Genomic DNA, 17,345 nt, shown 5'->3' on the forward strand with positions numbered 1-17,345 from the left:
GAAAAAGAAGAAAAAGAAGCAATTGTAAGACCTAGAGTAATTTATCATGGCTTAACGCAAGTAGTTATGAAATGATTAACACTTTATTATTGTGACATTTCATTAGCAAGTTAATGTGAAGGAATAATCGGATAAATTGTGTGCTTTTTGGTCGGGTTTTAGATAATATTCTCCCTCACCTTGAAGAAAGAAGGGTTGAACCCCTCATCGTTGTGCTGGATTTTGAATTATATAGAACTTATCAGAATAAAAATACACCGAAATTTTTTAACAAATACACATAAATTTCTTAGTTTTTACACAAAAATTACTTAATGATTACGACATGCAAACTCAATTAAAAAATAAGTACATAAACAAGACTGGATCATGAACAAAAATACATCTGAATTAATTAATTTTGGATCAGATAACGTCATTAATATGATAAAAATTCAACGATAATGATAATAATAACGATAAAGAAGATGACAATGACGACATAATAATAACGATGATGATGATATGGAGAAGAAGAAAGAAGAAAATGAATGAAAACAAGAAATCAAATGAAGAGAGGGAAGATGAGGCAGAGAAGGTAGTGATCGTGGTGGTGACGACGATAACAAAAAAAAAAGAAAAAAATAACAACTGAGTTGTTATTTAGAAAAAGAAAAAGATGAAGAGGAGGAGAAAGAGAAGAAAACAGAAAAAAAAAATAGTGAAAAAATAAGAAAAAAATGAAAGAAAAAGATAAAAAAAATACATAATTTAAAAAATAATTATAATAATTTGGTTAAACTTAATTAAATATTTTACTTAAACATAAAACTTTATTCTTAAACAAATTAATAGCTAATAATTATATTTATTATAATTTAAGAGGTCATGCCTACTATATATAGAGAGAGAGGAGAGAGGGCCCGATTAAAAGATGGCCTACCGAATAGAGAGTGAAGCAACAATAAGTCAATAATCAATATACAGTAACCCGTAATGGTGAATAAGATGCTTCGCAAATTTCATTGATTGCAGAACAATTTTCAAATCGGAATCCAATTCGTCTTCAAGTTTGAATAAGATATTTCACATGCTTATATATTCAGATTAAATAATTGAAGAAAAATGCTACAGCAGTTCAAAATTTTAATTACTCACTACGTTATTCATCATTTGTAGGTATTGATAAATTGATCATAGAATGCTATACTGCTTATAATCAAATTGATATCAAATGAATTATTTATTCTATCGTTTGAAAGGAGTTCGATTTTATGTTAGAGAAATGTTAGGCATCGGCAGATTTTATAATTTATAATTATTAATTAGTTATTATTAATATTTTTAATAGTATAAAATTATATTTAATAGTATATAATTATTTATTTTTTTATTAATTAAATATTGATTAAATTTTAATAAAAATACTGATTTTTTAAACTTTTTTTATGTTATTTAAAAATATCACGTATACATAAAAAAATAATTACTAATTTAATTATTATATAATTATATATAAATATATATGATTTAATTTATTTTTAATATATATTTTATATTTTAATATATATTTTATAAAATAATATAAAAAACAAAATTTTAATTAGCTAATGCTAATTAATTTAAGGTTTAATGGTATAATTTATAATACAACTTTAATGATTGATGATTTAAAATTTAAAATTATTTAAAATCATAAAATAGTTTTAGAAAATTAATTAATATTAGCTGAAAACATGTTAGTTCCTAGTTATGAAGCATGGACATTTTATTGAGTTGTTGTATTTGTATGTCGGACATATTTCGGATACTACACTCATTGACACTCGTCCCATACACTTGTCTTTTGTACCTAACTGTGTCTTAATAAAAAATAAAAAAAATTTCTTCAGACACATTTGGACACACTTAAATACCATCATGTATCAGCGTGTCCAGCCTTATTCTTAACATATATTTTTGAAATGAATTTAAAAATAGAATATATTATTAATTATTAAAATAAAAAATATTTTAAATATTTTATATAATTAAAAAACTATTAAAAATAATAAAAAATTTATTTTATATTTTAATATTATAAATCAAAATATTATTATAATTTATCTAAAAAATATTTTATATTTTTTATATATATCATGTTACTGTATCTTATAAAAATTTTAAATTTGTATATTCACATATCCCATATCGTATCATATTATCAAATGTTCATACATCGTAAGGCTTCTTAGGATTATTCATATTTTATTTACTTTTAGGATCTGATTTCAAACGCAACCTTAGAGTTAGTTTTTATTTTACGCGGCATCTGCCATTTAATTTGCTGAAGCTGTTAGTGTCTAATCATCCATAGAATTTTTTTTGGGGGAGTAATTAATTATCAACCGAATGTGACCCCGAAAGGAGCCACTTTATACCCAACTAACCAGCAATATTATAATGATCACAATCTAAATTAATGTAGACAACTTAGCTTATTACTGCAGATTCAGTGAATTCTACCCGATATTTTCATGAAATAAGGGTAACAGGAACTGCATATGACTATGATTAGGAAAGTAGGTATACTAAATTAATATCACATATAGTAAAACACTAATCAGTTTGTGGAAATGCATGAGTCACTGTCTCCTTGGTCAAATTAACTAGTTGCAAATAATGACAGAAGTACATGGATTAAATCAAGTTCAATCATAAAAAGAAAAACTTTTTTTTTAAATCTGACAAGAAAACTGTTTTTATAGGTGCTTTGTCAATTTTTAATAAATCAACGGTGGTTTGATATTTAATAATCTGGAGTGAAATTTATTTGTTTTTTGTTAGTACTAATTTTTTAAGAATGTATCAAAATTTTTTAAATTAGACAAAATTTAAGAAAAAGACTAAAAACATAAAAATTTTGAAAATAAATTTGATTGATTTTGAAATGGTTTGCAGTAAGTTTAAATAAAACAATAAAATGCTTTCGATTAGATTAAATGACTTTAAATTCGAAAATAACAATGTGAGAATGTAAATTTGAACAAAGAAATTAAATATTGTTTGAAAGGTAAATTTGCAAAAAAAGTAAAGTTTGCAGAAAATGTAAATGGAAAATAAAAACAAGTGGAAGGAACTCTACATAAATTTGACTCGAATCTGATTCAAAAAGTCATTGAGATGTGAGTGTGCGTAAATAATTTCTAAAACGAAGTTCCAACCCCTGTAACTTCAAACATTCTTCTATTTATAGTCATTTCTTGACCGATTGAATTAAAATGTAACTTCTACGTGTGTGAAAACGTGAGTAACTGTTCCTATTTTTTTATTTGACCATGTAACGGCTGAAAAACAACCTTCAAATCTCAAGACCTTTGATCCACTTTTTCGAATAAATTTTTGACTTGCTAGATTAATCGGACTTTTATTCAATGTCCCTTAACACAAAACTTCTTTGATATCAACTTTCTTCCGAAAGCTCACTCATTAAACTTTGAATAACTTTCTTCTAGGGGTGTTCATGGGTCGGGTGAAACCGAATTTGATGTGACACAGACCCGACCCACAATATATATCAGGACTATTTGTTAAACCCGAATCCGGTCTTAAACCTGATGAAACCTATACATTTTTGGGCTACAATTATACCGGATAAAAACCGGGTGAAAATCGGGCCGTTAACATTAAATTACCTTGATAGCTTCTTGTGAGCTAGCATGTGAAAATATCCAAATTTCAAAGACTCCAACCGTTATTTGTCATGGTAAAATTCACTTAGAAAAATATAACAAGAACCAACCCTTCTCTAAAATTAAATCATAACCACAATCAATACTAATATTGTCTAATAACACTAAATATTTAAATCAATACAAATAACACAATATTATGTATTAGTCTAAAGTCTTATGCATTTTAAATATAAAACATTAACTTATAGTCTTATAATGACTAATAATACAAAATATTAAGGTTTACAATATTTAAATTCCACATAATAGTCATCATCCATCACTAATAATAACACAAAATATTAATTATGTATGATGACCGGGTTACGGATCGGGTTCGAATGACTCGAGTTATGACCCGGACCCGATCTGAAATAATGGTCGGGTCTAGTTTTAAAACTTTTACCCGACTCTAAATCCAGTAAAATCACACCAAATTAGCCTCTAAAATGTTCGAGACCTGGCTGAATTTTCGAGCCAGACCAGGCTATACACACCCATACTTCCTTCTTTGAATTTAATTACTTTGACCAACAAGAGGTGTGCCCTTCTACAATGTAATAGTACATATATTTAATTGATTTAGAAGTATATAATTAGACGAATTTTAAATATATTTAGAATATCGATATTCTAATAGTTTTAGTCGTTAATTTTAATTATAAAAAATATATAATATATTAAAATCAATAATTAAAATTATTGGAATATGAGTATCTTATAAATATTAAAAAAATTACAATGATTCGCCGTACAAAAATCATTTTTTCATATAAGTTCTTATAAGTTATTTATATTCACGTGTGCACATTCTTCTTCTTCTTCTTTTTCATTATTATTATTCTTCTTCTTCATTATTCTTCTCTTTCATTATCGTCGTTACCAACATCCCATCCTCATCTTCTTCCTCTTCCTCCTTTTTTTTCCCAATAGAATTTCTTCTTCTCCTTCTTTTTTCTCCTTCTCCTCCATCATCATAATCATCATCGTTATAATTATCGTCGTCTTCTTCTTCTTATACGTATCGTTGTTATCGTTATCGTAAAATTTTTACCATATTGATGACGTTGCCTAATTTAAAATTAAAGAAAATATTTTTGTGCATTTGTAGCAAAATTTCTATATATATAGGAGTTTTGAAGCTAAATTGTTATTGTGATGAATCTGTTTCATTCTTCGTTTCGCTGTATTTTGAAAACATTTCAGTGTATTTTCATTCTAATAAGTTCTGCATAATTCAAAATTCTTCCTCTTCCTCCTCCTCATCTTCTGCAACTCCTTCTTCATCTTTTTATTTCATATTTTTATAATTTTTCTTAGGAGGAAAAAATCAAACAAAAAAAAAATACATAATATTGTAAAATCAATGGAAAGAGCGAAGAGGTGTAACACCCCAGATTTTTGAAAATTAAATAATTAACTATTTACGCGTCATTATATTTATTCAGATTTTATTTTTAAAAAAAAATATTTTTTACCAAAATTAATTAAATAAAATTTTATAATTATTAAATTTAATTTAATTATGACTTTTTCTATTAGTTTGAATTATTTATTAAAAATTATTTTGATAAACAAAAATTAAATTATTATTATTATTATTATTATTATTATTATTATTATTATTATTATTATTATTACCGTTCAAAAAAAAGAAAAAGAAAGAAAGTAGCCGAAGCCATTTAAGAAAAGAAAGAAATGAAAAATGAATTATATGCATATGTATATATATGATAAGGATTTCTTTCATGACTTGTTTTAAATATATATATAACTAATAAACTTTAAACCCCACAAATAATCATTCCTCACCATCAGCCTTGAATTATTATTACTCATTTAATACCACCGAACTATTGAGGAAGGAACAGGAGAAATAACGGTGGAACCCACTGAAGCAAGACACCTACTCATTTGCTATTATGCTAATCATCATCATCTAGTTTCATTTGACTTCATTGCATGCACGGTGAGAAAGAAGGAAAAAAAAAAAAGAAGAGAAGTGACCGAGAGAGAAAGGGAGAGAACCGTAGCTTCCTTGATCTTTCGGCTTTGATTTCTTGCGATTTTTAACTCCAATAAAAAATTTAATTCGATAAAAGTGTTCGTATTCTCTTTCTCTACACATTGACATTATTTTTATTTGATGGAAGCTAACGGTGATGTAACTCCTCTTTTTTTTGAGTTCAGCTAATTGGAGTTCTAGGAAATACAGGCAATTAGTGACGTTTTCTTCTTTAGTAGTTCGGCTAAAAAGTTTTTCCAAAATTTTCGTTGATTCTGATTTCATACGAAGATAGAGAATTTATTTCAAAATTAACTGTTTTAATTTACGAATGCCATTGAAGTTTAGTGAATAACTGCAAATAATTCATAAATGTCTCGTTTGATTAACTGATAAAAATTGATGAAATTGATATTGTTGGTGATTGTGGATATAATTGAATGTAATGAAATTAGTTAAATTGTTGCTGTCATTATGACTAGTTTTGTTGTTGTGAGTGATTAACTGGTAAGATTGATTTTGATTTGATTTGTTGGTATTGAATTGAGATTTGAAAATGATTCTGATATTGGAATTAGTTTGAGTTATTGGAAATTATTGAAAAAAAGTTGAGAATGGTTCGGTTGGGACCCGAAAAGAGTGGTGAAGTCCAATTTTAAAGAGAGATACTGTCCAATTTTTGTAAAAATATACAAAAAGTAATTTGATTTTTAAAATCTGATTTATAAGCTTATTTTGAGAAATTATTGATTTGATTTATTAATAATTATTGGTTTGACTCAATAACATAAGATTTGAAAGGTCTGAATTTTATTAAAATAGAAAGTGGCTCAACTTCAAAGAAAACGTTTTAATTACTGAAAACTATTTGATTTTGATTTATTACAGAAAGTTTTATTTTCAGCTTGATTTATTAAGAAAGTATAAGGTTTTACATTCAGTTCTTTGAGAATAGATTTTGTTTCAAGTTATTATTTGAGTTCGATTTGTTAAGAGAAAGAAGGAAAGAGGAAAGAAAACATGGCACGTGTGATTATGAAATGAATAAAAGGTCACGAGAGGGTGACGGAAAGTAACTAATTAGGGTGCCGATGTGAGAATGTTAAGTCATGGGCTTTATGTGTGAATGATTGTGCGGAAATGCCCGTATGTATGGAATGGCTTCCAGGAGAAAGTGGCACATGTTTCAGCTGGAGAATCAGCGTCTGCAAGTACTTGCAGAGGTCATGTTTGACATACTTCAGCTGGAGAATCATCGCCTGCAAGAAGTAGAAACTTGCAGAGGTTATGCCGCTAGAATGCCTTATCTGACTTGCGAGTCGGATTGCGTTGGGTGCGGGTCGAAATCGACAAATGAGCTCATTACCTGCGATAGGACATTAGGACTAGACATGCATCATCATTGTTTGCATATTTGCACTTGATTGTGTTTGCTTCTCTTGCCTCTCTATGATTGTGTTGTTTGTCTTATTGCTATTTGTTTGAGTGTTTATCTGTTTCCTGTACTATTAGTTTGTGTATTAAGGTGACTGAGAACTGAGGTTGTGATTGAGATTTGTCTTTAAGTTTGGAAAACTTGAAGAAGGTGATTAATTATATAAAGTAATAGTAAAAAACATTTTCAAAAGGTTTGATAAAAATATAGTTTTATTGAATAAAGTTAATTATTTGCATTTTATTTCATTACTCTTACGGCATTCCCATTCCCTACTAAGAACGCATGGTTTGTTCTCACCTCAAAATCTTTCACCCTTTCAGTGACACAGGTTCGAGGACTCAGTTTGAAGTTGCGGGCGATTATTAGCCTTATTTGAGTTAAGTTTATGTGTTGAGTCACTTTTCTAGAATTCCCTCGCCTTTGTTAGTTAAGATTTCATTTTATACAGAGGAACAGGAGTTGTATCTGAGTTACATTTGAATTCTTTGAATTATGTTTATTATTATTAATAACTACGTGACTAGTATTGCTTGGAGATCTTTGATATATGATTTTAATTAATAGAAACAAAACTTTTCGGCTTTTTCCTAAAAATTGAAACACGATATTGAACTAAAGGCTCAATATTAAATAGTAAACAAAGAAAGTAGATTAGTAATACCTTATCTTTAGTACGATCATGACGTGCTAAAAGTTAGGGTGTTACAGGAGAAAGAAAAAAATTGCAGCAACAACAACAATAATAAAAAGAACAACGACGAGGATGAAACATGCAAAGAAAAAGGAGGATAAACGCAAAGAAAAATGAGGATAAACGCAAAGAAGAAGGAGAGGAAGAAGAAAGAGGAGGAGGAGGAGAAAGAACATAGGATACAAATATTGGAGAAAAAATGGCATAATTTTACGCGCACATTATATAAGTGAATTTTGTTGGGTTATAATTAACTTGTATAAATTTGTATGTCAAAATTACTTGTATATGTAACAGAACTAAAAAATTTATGTAAAATTTTATCAAATTTATAAATAAGATCTTACATTTTAAAAATTTATAATTAAATCGTCATATTCTATAAAAAATTTTAATTAGGTCTTTGTCATTATGAAAAAGTTTTCAAAAGTCTTTACAAGTATATATCTAAGAATGTTCTATTTTTTTTAAACTTTGTAAATGATAAAAAACTTAATTGAAAATGAAAATATATTGTCATATATCAAAGTTTCTTTTTATTTGTTTAATTAAAGAAGACTCCGATTGTATACAAAGCGTAATGGAAGACAATTATTTTTTTTAAACAAAATGTTTGAAATTAAAGTTTTATAATTATTTATATGAATTTAAATATAAAATACTGATTAAACATCCTAATGCATTGTTCTAATTATGCTTATAATTCTTATATATATATATTGAAAATATAAAAATAAAAATTTAAAACTTTTTATTTAAAAATTAGTAAGATAGTTTAAAAATTTTAATTTTGTTTTAAATATATCAATGAACTAAATAAAATTGATGTATTCAATTTAAAGTATTTTATAAGATTATGTTATTCATTTAATAATATGAAAGAGATAAAAGAAAATATTTTTATGTAAAATCTAGCTTATATTTATTTATATTTAAATCCTTATTATTTCTAATTTTTACAATTAAATCCCTACAAAAATATATTTAGGAATGTTTCATTTCTTTTAACATTTTATAACGGCAATAACTGAAGTGCAAACTTTTATAAAATATAAGGGCTCATCAATTATATACTTTTAAAATATACCGCTTATAAATTTAACAAAAATATAAGAATCTCTAAATTAATTAAATTTAATATATATTAGCTCTGTACGTATATCTTAAATTGAATTTTTATAATTAATAAATTTAAATTAATTTCATTAGTTATTACATCTAACATTTATTTAGTGTGCGTAATATGGAAAGCTAAAGATTTTTCTTTTAAGTAATATAAGCAAATTAAGTGGTGTTTGAACTTGAGAAAATGAAATATAACTTTCGAAGGTGAATATGAGTAAATTAGCAAACAGATCACATCGTCATAAAGTAGTTTTTAAACGACAGCATATCTCGGAAGTAATGTTACCATCTCTTGTGCGGAAAAAAGACATGAAGTGTTCACCTCAGAAATTAATACGTCAAAGTACATGTATTTTGATACCGACATTTGAAAATAAGTGCATTCAACAAGTTAAATATTTTCAAAGCAGCTGTCTTATCATTTATTAGCTACAAATATAGTATGGGAAAGTTATCCCGTATACCGACGTAAATGTGCGGAATATAATATTTATTGTACCACCAATTAGATTGTTTTAAATTTGTTCATTAATGAAGGGTAAATAGTCCAAAATAACCTCAAGCATTCTATTAAAGTTACATTAAGAACCGACTGTAAAAGTAAAGATGGAGTGGAGCTTGTTAAACAACATAGCTAACATGAGCCTCGAAGCTTTGGGCCAGAGCCGGTTTAGAGAAAACCCATATGATTGTTGTAAGAAATTGTTTTGCAAGAGTGAAGTCAGATCGAAGGTAAAATGGAGTGAGAGAGTGGATGCGGCGGTCCAGTGTTGGATTTTTCAGCTTTGAAGGAGTGCGTTCATTTTGTGTTGAAGGAGAAATGACGTATTTCAGTGAAGATCAAAGTGGGATGCCGATGAAGGATAAGGTCAGTAAACTCTTGCCTACATGATGTTTAATGTGATTTAGATTTTGGTAAGATTTTGCATATGCTCAGTGGGTATTATGGGGGGAGGGGCGCATCGGTTTGGAACAGTGTATGTCGATGCATTAAGTTTTTGCTTAGAAACGTAGATGATGGTGTGGGTTTGATGGTGTAGATGTGTCTAACCGATAATGGAAGAATATAAATTTGTATAGTAATTTTATTGTGTAGCCTAAGGGTGCTTAGATTATGGAGAGTTTATTGATATGGAATACCGAGTTATTTTAGGAGTTAGTTAAGTAAGGTACTTTGTGATATGATTTTTTAGGAAGATGATTATTAGTGTAAGTATAGAATGTTTTAATTTGGAGTGTTGGTGGTGGCGTCATGTTCATGGTCTGTCCGTGTTCTTCTTTCCGGACGTAACTAACATTCTGTTTACTCGATTTGCTATAGTATTGTTGAATGGTTTTGCGAGATACAGAGTCTCGGAGGAAGTTGGGGCAGCAGAGGCAGGGCGAAATATTTTTTTAATGTCTTCTTATAGCAGAACAATCCACGAATTGGATGCAGAAGATGAAGAGAATTTTAACGTCTCCGAGGATAGCGAAAATTGTGATGCAACGGTATGAGTGGCTTTGGTGTATAATTTACTAGGTTGTATAGTAATTGTAATTTAGGATCGCTAGTGGTAACCATAACTAGTCAGCTTGTCTCTGTGCAGGAGACGCCAGTGGATACAGGGATGGAAGCAGAGGTAGAGGAGTTGGAGGAAGAATCACCGAATGAACGACATGGTGAGCAAAATGGCAGTGCTGAACATGTAATGCTTAGTCGTGCACAGATATTAGAGATGGAGTTCGCTAACCCGGATGAGGCGTGTCGTTTCCATGAGCAATACAGTCGAGCAAAAGGTTTTGCCATGCGACAAGGGAAGAAAATGAAGAATAGGAAGGGTGAAATTGTTCACTACACGTACCTGTGCAACAGAGAAGGATTTAGACATAGAAAATGGCTTCAAATGCAAGATCGGAAGAGGGAGCATAAGGTTGTAACCCGCTGCGGGTGTCAGGATGAGATGAGGATAAAGCGAAAAGCCAATAGCACTAGTTGGTATGTGTGTCGTTTTGTGGATAAGCATAACCACGACCTTCTTCCAGCAAAGTTTGTGTCATACCTGCCAGCTTACAGGAAAATATCAGATGTTGATATAGCCCACATAAAAAATTTGAGGCAAGTTGGGTTCTCAATTCCAAAAATTTATGAGTCTATTGCTGCCCAGGCGGCCGGGGGGGGGGGGGGTTAACCTAGTACCGTTCACAAAGAGAGATATGTATAATGTGGTTAGGCGGCAACGTGCAATGCACTACGGCGATGTGAATGCCGCCTTACGGTATTTCAATTCTTATGCAAGGGCAGATGAGAACATGTATTGGTGATACCAGGTTGGGGATGAACAACAAATGTGTGATCTGTTTTGGAGTGATGGGTGTAGTCAACATTGATTACAAAATATTTGGTGATGTTTTGGCATTTGATGCGACGTGTGCGCGAAACAAGTACAATCTGCTGGTGATTGTGTTTTTCGGAGTGAACCACCACAACCAAACATGTGTCTTCGGCGCAGCCATGGTGTCTTCTGAAACACAAATGACATATGTGTGGGTGTTGGGAAGGTTTTTGGAGTGCATGGGAGAGAAAGTGCCTAAGGCAATTATCACTGATGGGGATAGAGCAATGCGGCTTACCATTCAGGAAGTGTTTCCAGAAGCTCATCACAGGTTTTGTGCATGGCACCTACTGAAAAATGCAACCGTGAATGTGTGTAAGCCTCGCTTCACAACTCTGCTTAGAAATTGCATGCTTGCCGATGTTGAGGTTGAGGAGTTTGAGAGGCAATGGGAAGCAATGATGGATGAATGTGGGGTGTGGGAAGTAGAGTGGGTAAAGGATTTATATGCTAAGAAGATGTCATGGGCAACGGCATACATACGCGGATGCTTTTATGCTGGGCTGAGGACAACATTTCGATGTGAGTCACTGCATGAAAAAATAGGGAGGTTTGTGGAGAGGCGATACGTAATCTTATAGTTTGTGATGAACTTCCAACGGTGTGTTGATTTCCTAAGGGATAATGAGGAGGAGCTTGACTTTAGGTCGTTGTATGGGAGCCCCGTGCTCCAAACTCAGTTTCCAGAGCTAGAGAAGTCAGGTGCACTGAACTACACGAAGGAAATATTTATGCGTTTAAGAGATGCGTTGAAGAGAAGCGTGCGGATTACTATTGTAGAGTGCAAAAACTTGGACGATCGGACAATTTATGTGACACAGAAGTATCGTAGGCCAGAATTCCGGTGGACTGTTGCCCACCATTTTTGAGAGGATTCCTTTTTTTGTAGTTGCCTGAGGTTTGAGTCGTTCGAACTACCTTATGTGCACATACTTGCGGTGTTGGTGCAGTTGGACATAGGTTGTCTTTGGGAAAGCATAGTGTTGGAACGCTGGTCGAAGACTGCCAAAGTTGAGTTGGAGGGTCTTCCCCCATGAACGAAGAGGGGAATGTGAATGCAGTATACAAGGTCCGAGTGGGTGCTTTCCTGCAGAATTGTAAGCGGTTGGCAAGAGTTGTATGTATGTGAGAGAATGATTTCAAGAGTTATTTGGAGAAGATAGTTGAAGAAATCGCTTTCTTGGAAATGAAGAATGGTGTTGGGACTGCCGGCAGGTGCAGCGTTGATGGTGCCGAGGAAGGAGTGTGCGATCCCGTTGCGGTTCGGACTAAGGGAACTAGGTGTGCTCAATAGCCTTTTGGGTGTCGGGGAAGAAAGAGGCACAAGTGCAGCACCTATGGTGTAGTTGGTCATCGCTGAACTCGTTGCCCGAGTGGTCCACCAAGTCAGCCAACATGTAGCCAAGACCCGACAAAAGATATTGTACCCCACAGTGAATCACAGAGCCATGCCGTGGTACGTACGAGTCACGAATCTTTCTAGTTGGAAAAGTTTGTGTTGATGATGTGCTTTATGGAGGTCAAATATTTTTCTGGCCAAACCAGTTCAATATACTAAGTAGAGTTTATTGAATGATTAAATAACCTTGTGGGACTCACTGTGTGGCATACGCAAATCTGCAGTATGAGTATTGGTTTGAATTGGCAGATCCCTCTTTATTAATGGATTGATTGGTGGGTCCATTAATTAAGTAAATGATAATGATCCATTTCATATGCATGCACTAACATTGACATAAAGTGAGGAATTTGATCCTAATTTCCGTGTGGTTCGTAGGTGGCCGCGATGAAGACCAAAACCAGAGAGGTAGCAAGATCGTGCGTGTCGTTCCAACCCCGTTGACCAAAAACTAAAGTCCAAAAGGAGGAGTTCATGTTGTTGGCAACTACACCGTAGTGGAATGTTTGTCTAGTAATTAGCTAATTTCACTTGTGTATTGATCCATATGTTTGTGGTTGCGGTATGTTATGTGCTTGAATGCGATAGAATAGCTAATGAAAAACTTTTGTATGTATTCATTCTTACTATGATGTTATCAACATCGAGCAAAACAAATGACCAGAACTTGTTTGTTTGCCAAAACAGCTTCCATGAATACCCGCAATATAAAATTGACATTCTCATTATGCGTTACGTCCTTATTGTTAGTTGCTTAATGCATTATATTGTTGCTGATATGTGTAGTTTACAACTAGAGAGTTGATATATAGGTGAAAGAATACTGAAACCATGAAACTTTCTTACTAAATTGAAGCTCCGAATAGCTTTAGGTAAATAAAGGAAGAATTGACATCACTAACTTTTTATTTAGTTAGAATAAATTTCCGTTTCTAACCAGGGAACATTAACCCATCGACAAGGCTAATCATAAAATACTTATGTAAATTTGATATCCATCAAAGATTTCACTAGTTAGATAAAACAAGTCAAAAGATACACAGTGTATTGGGTAGTGTTGTTGAAACTAGCACAATTTCTGATGTCAGGTAACCAAACAAACCAAATAAATAAAAAAAGGAGTTTGCGCCAAAAAGAGTCTCGCTATTATAACTCGAATCGATAATTAGATGTAGTCTCACACAAAATGTTGATAATTCGTCCACAGCTGGGATGAATTACATGGGTTCCCTAAGTAAGGCAACTAAAATTTGGCCACCCACTACACACATGTATGGCCATGTTTTAGTTGCAACAAAAAATCCTTAATTTAGTTTTATAGACCAACTTAAAATGCACTACACCAAATGCAAGTTGGCCATTCTTACATCGTACTACATATTTACTAAAATGCAACAGTAACTTGTTCGAACATTATACATAGTGACAAGTCACTGAATCAAAAAGTGGAGCATCTAAAGTGATTCGAATGCAGCAAACTGAATGTATTATATGCTGCCCTTGCTCACGGAATCCTTGTCATTGCAGGATGTGATAACTCGCCAAACAAATTTAGTCTTGTTGTTAATGAACCCACAGTACTGGTTGACATCCGACTGAACAATGTTTAAGGCAACCCTCATGCGCATGTGCTCGCTGTTCCCCTGAAACAATTCCAACCAAAGGGTGGCTTACTAATACTAAAGCAGGGTTTGCATGTTGCCTTAAATCTCTTTGCAATTATGTTAACAAGGCAGTTGGCTACCAGCAACGGCTAACAAAAGAACTAAGGTCAAGAGGTTGGTTGACGTACCATGTGGCGGAATAATTTAGTAGAAAAGCCCCATTATGTTGTAGCCAAGATAAACACCACATTGCGGATTCCGCGCTACATAAAGTTTGGTTAGAATTAAAAGGTTTATGAAATTGTTTACACCAGGAAGAATTGAAAAAGTCCTTTTTGAGGCAGTGAGTGTGAGTAACCTGTCCAGGTCTTTTGGTAGACCCTCTGGGTAGATGAAGTGTCCCCAATTGGAGGGGTCAGGGTTTGTGTGGCGGAAGTTAGGAGGTTCCTACTGTGGACGAACATTTTTCCCAAAGCATGACACTATACAAAATAGAAAGAAACAAGTGAACCCATGAATGGCCTCCGAAAGGAATGAAAACTGTGGTTACCGAAAAAAATAGTAGACAAAGTATAGCTCACAATCTTAGTCATGTTGGACTCCCTTTGCACAATACTCTCCGGAGACCGGTTGACATCCAGTGCATATATTTTCGATGCTTAACGTCCAGTAGCATAACATACCAGAAATATTTAATATTTGTTTACTAAAATAACAGTAACATTTAAAAGTTGTCATTTTTTTAGCTTTCAACAAGAAAAAATTTGATTATTCTAAAAAAATGTTCTTCTTAATGTTGTACTCTTATTCTAGTACTTTCAATAACGTTATTCTTAATAGTATTCAAGAATCTAGCGTGTCTGATTTTATTCTTATATAGTATCATAATCTATATCTTAAAAAAAGGTTAAAACATTCTATAGTTAAATTTTAAAATACCAAAACAACTTGTTTTAAGCATTTACCTTAAAAACTAAAATACCATTTCAGAATAAAATTTACTTAGTTGTATTAGAAATTGTAAATTTAACATTCGACACAATTAAAATATTCATATAATTAATTTTTAAAATAAGAAAATAACATTTTAAGGTTTATCTAAAAAAAATTAAAATACCATTATAGATTAAATTCATATTGTTTGATGGTATTTGAACCGAAAAATTCGAATTTGATTTTAACAAGACTAAAATACTCATTTTAAATGACTAATGTACCGTTTTAAAACTAAAATAAAAATAAATTTTTTGTATTAATTTTAAAAAATACTAAAATATCTTTTAGATTTCAAGATACTTAATTGTATTAGAAATTAATATTTAAATTTTATTATAAAAAGACTAAAATTTACCTAAAATTCATTTTAAGAGAATAAAAAATTTTCTAAACTTTAATTTTAAGGAGACAAAATTTTTGGTTATAATTATAATACACTTTATTACTATTCCTATTAATGACGTACATTAATTGCTAATATTATAATAATTATTATTACTGTATTGTACTATTGTTACTTCTTCTGACTAGCACATTTTTTAACAAAAATGTTTTACATCTTTTAATAAAATTGTTTTAATCAATGAGCAAGTGATTTAAATTTATCGTGTTTCTTTTATTAGTGATGTTGACACGTATGATGAGTGGTATAGATCTTTAGAAATATGGGTTTTGAATTCTCTTTGAACACACGTGATGGTTACACGAGTGTGGTATTCATGTGAAGATTAATTACTTGTTTATCATATTTTAAAGTGACCCAATATTTTTTACATTTTTTATATTTATCCTGGTTCATTAAGGACCTTAAAATACTTTCCTCAAGTTAGAAGCTTCCCCATTGCACTTAAATTTGCATGTTACTCAACATCAATTTCTACTGCCAAAAACGCCAACTATATTTCCCCCAAAACAATGTCCGGTCTTAGTCAAACTGTCCATGCTTTGTCAGGAAGAGTAGATTAAATTTTGATTCTCTACCAATGCCATCTACATCATATACCCATTTAGAAATCTAAAAATTTTATCCTTGCACCCTCACATACGCTAGACATTCTTATTACTCATTCTAGTTACTCCTATATAACTGCCACTTTGACGCCATTGCCATGAAGGCCACACACAAACCACAAACAAAAAAGAATTTACCCAAACGGACCACATGGAACCAACACCAGACTATTATTGCGTCTTTGCCGGTTGGGTACCTGGGATCTACACTTCATTTAAAGAGGTTCAAGAACATATCAATGATTTCCATGGTCCATTTTGGTGTAAGTTTGCATCTCTTGATAATGCCGACAAAGCATGGGTCCTCTTCTTCGGCGACGGGACTACGATCGTGGTCTAAGCCGCATTAACAATGGCTTGGCGCCAGAGCCAGTTACCCTGGACCATTATCGTGAAAAATAGCGTGTTGCATTGTGAGCCCTGCATGAACGGTTTCACCGCGAGGACCAGATCCCCCTTCCTCACTACCTGTGAGGTAAGTTCCTGTCACACCTAAACTGCTTTACATGCATACTCTAATCACATTTCCTTGCTAGCAGCACCTAATACTCCTCCTTTGTTTTCGTAGCCGATGACCTTGCCGCCAACACTCATCTTCTCACCTTCAGCATCAGAAAACTGCTTAGTGATGCATGTGACAGGCTTGAAATTCCTGAACCCCTGTACCGAGTCATCACAAAAACCTTCCGTGATGGTCGCACATGTTATCGCCACCTCAACTCACTGGTCCCTCCCCCTGTCAACCGCCTTTGGCCGAGTCTGGTCGGATTGCGTTCGATGTCGATACCAGCATAGAAGACGCCGCGAGATTGACACTACGTGCACTCTGTGCCAGCCTAGAAGTCGTCATCGACGACTACAACTACGATATTGTCCAGGCTTTGACGGACAAATATGCCAACCTCGCCGATCACTTTCGCAACATTGGGCGAAAGGGAAAGATGAACGTAGCACACTCAGACGACGACACTGAAGAACCACCAGAAAAGGTTTTTGACCTTGATGCCAT

The 17,345-nt window shown here is 32.2% G+C and overlaps 1 pseudogene; it reads left to right on the top strand.

Annotated features, from left to right (window-relative positions):
• Nucleotides 1–10,546: 10,546 nt before the first annotated feature.
• Nucleotides 10,547–12,809, top strand: LOC148554105 (protein FAR1-RELATED SEQUENCE 5-like; annotated as a pseudogene).
• Nucleotides 12,810–17,345: the final 4,536 nt, after the last annotated feature.

This window comes from Arachis ipaensis, chromosome B7 (genome assembly GCF_059453495.1).
Source record: "Arachis ipaensis isolate K30076 ecotype BB chromosome B7, ASM5945349v1, whole genome shotgun sequence".
In the NCBI taxonomy this organism is placed as follows: domain Eukaryota; kingdom Viridiplantae; phylum Streptophyta; class Magnoliopsida; order Fabales; family Fabaceae; genus Arachis; species Arachis ipaensis.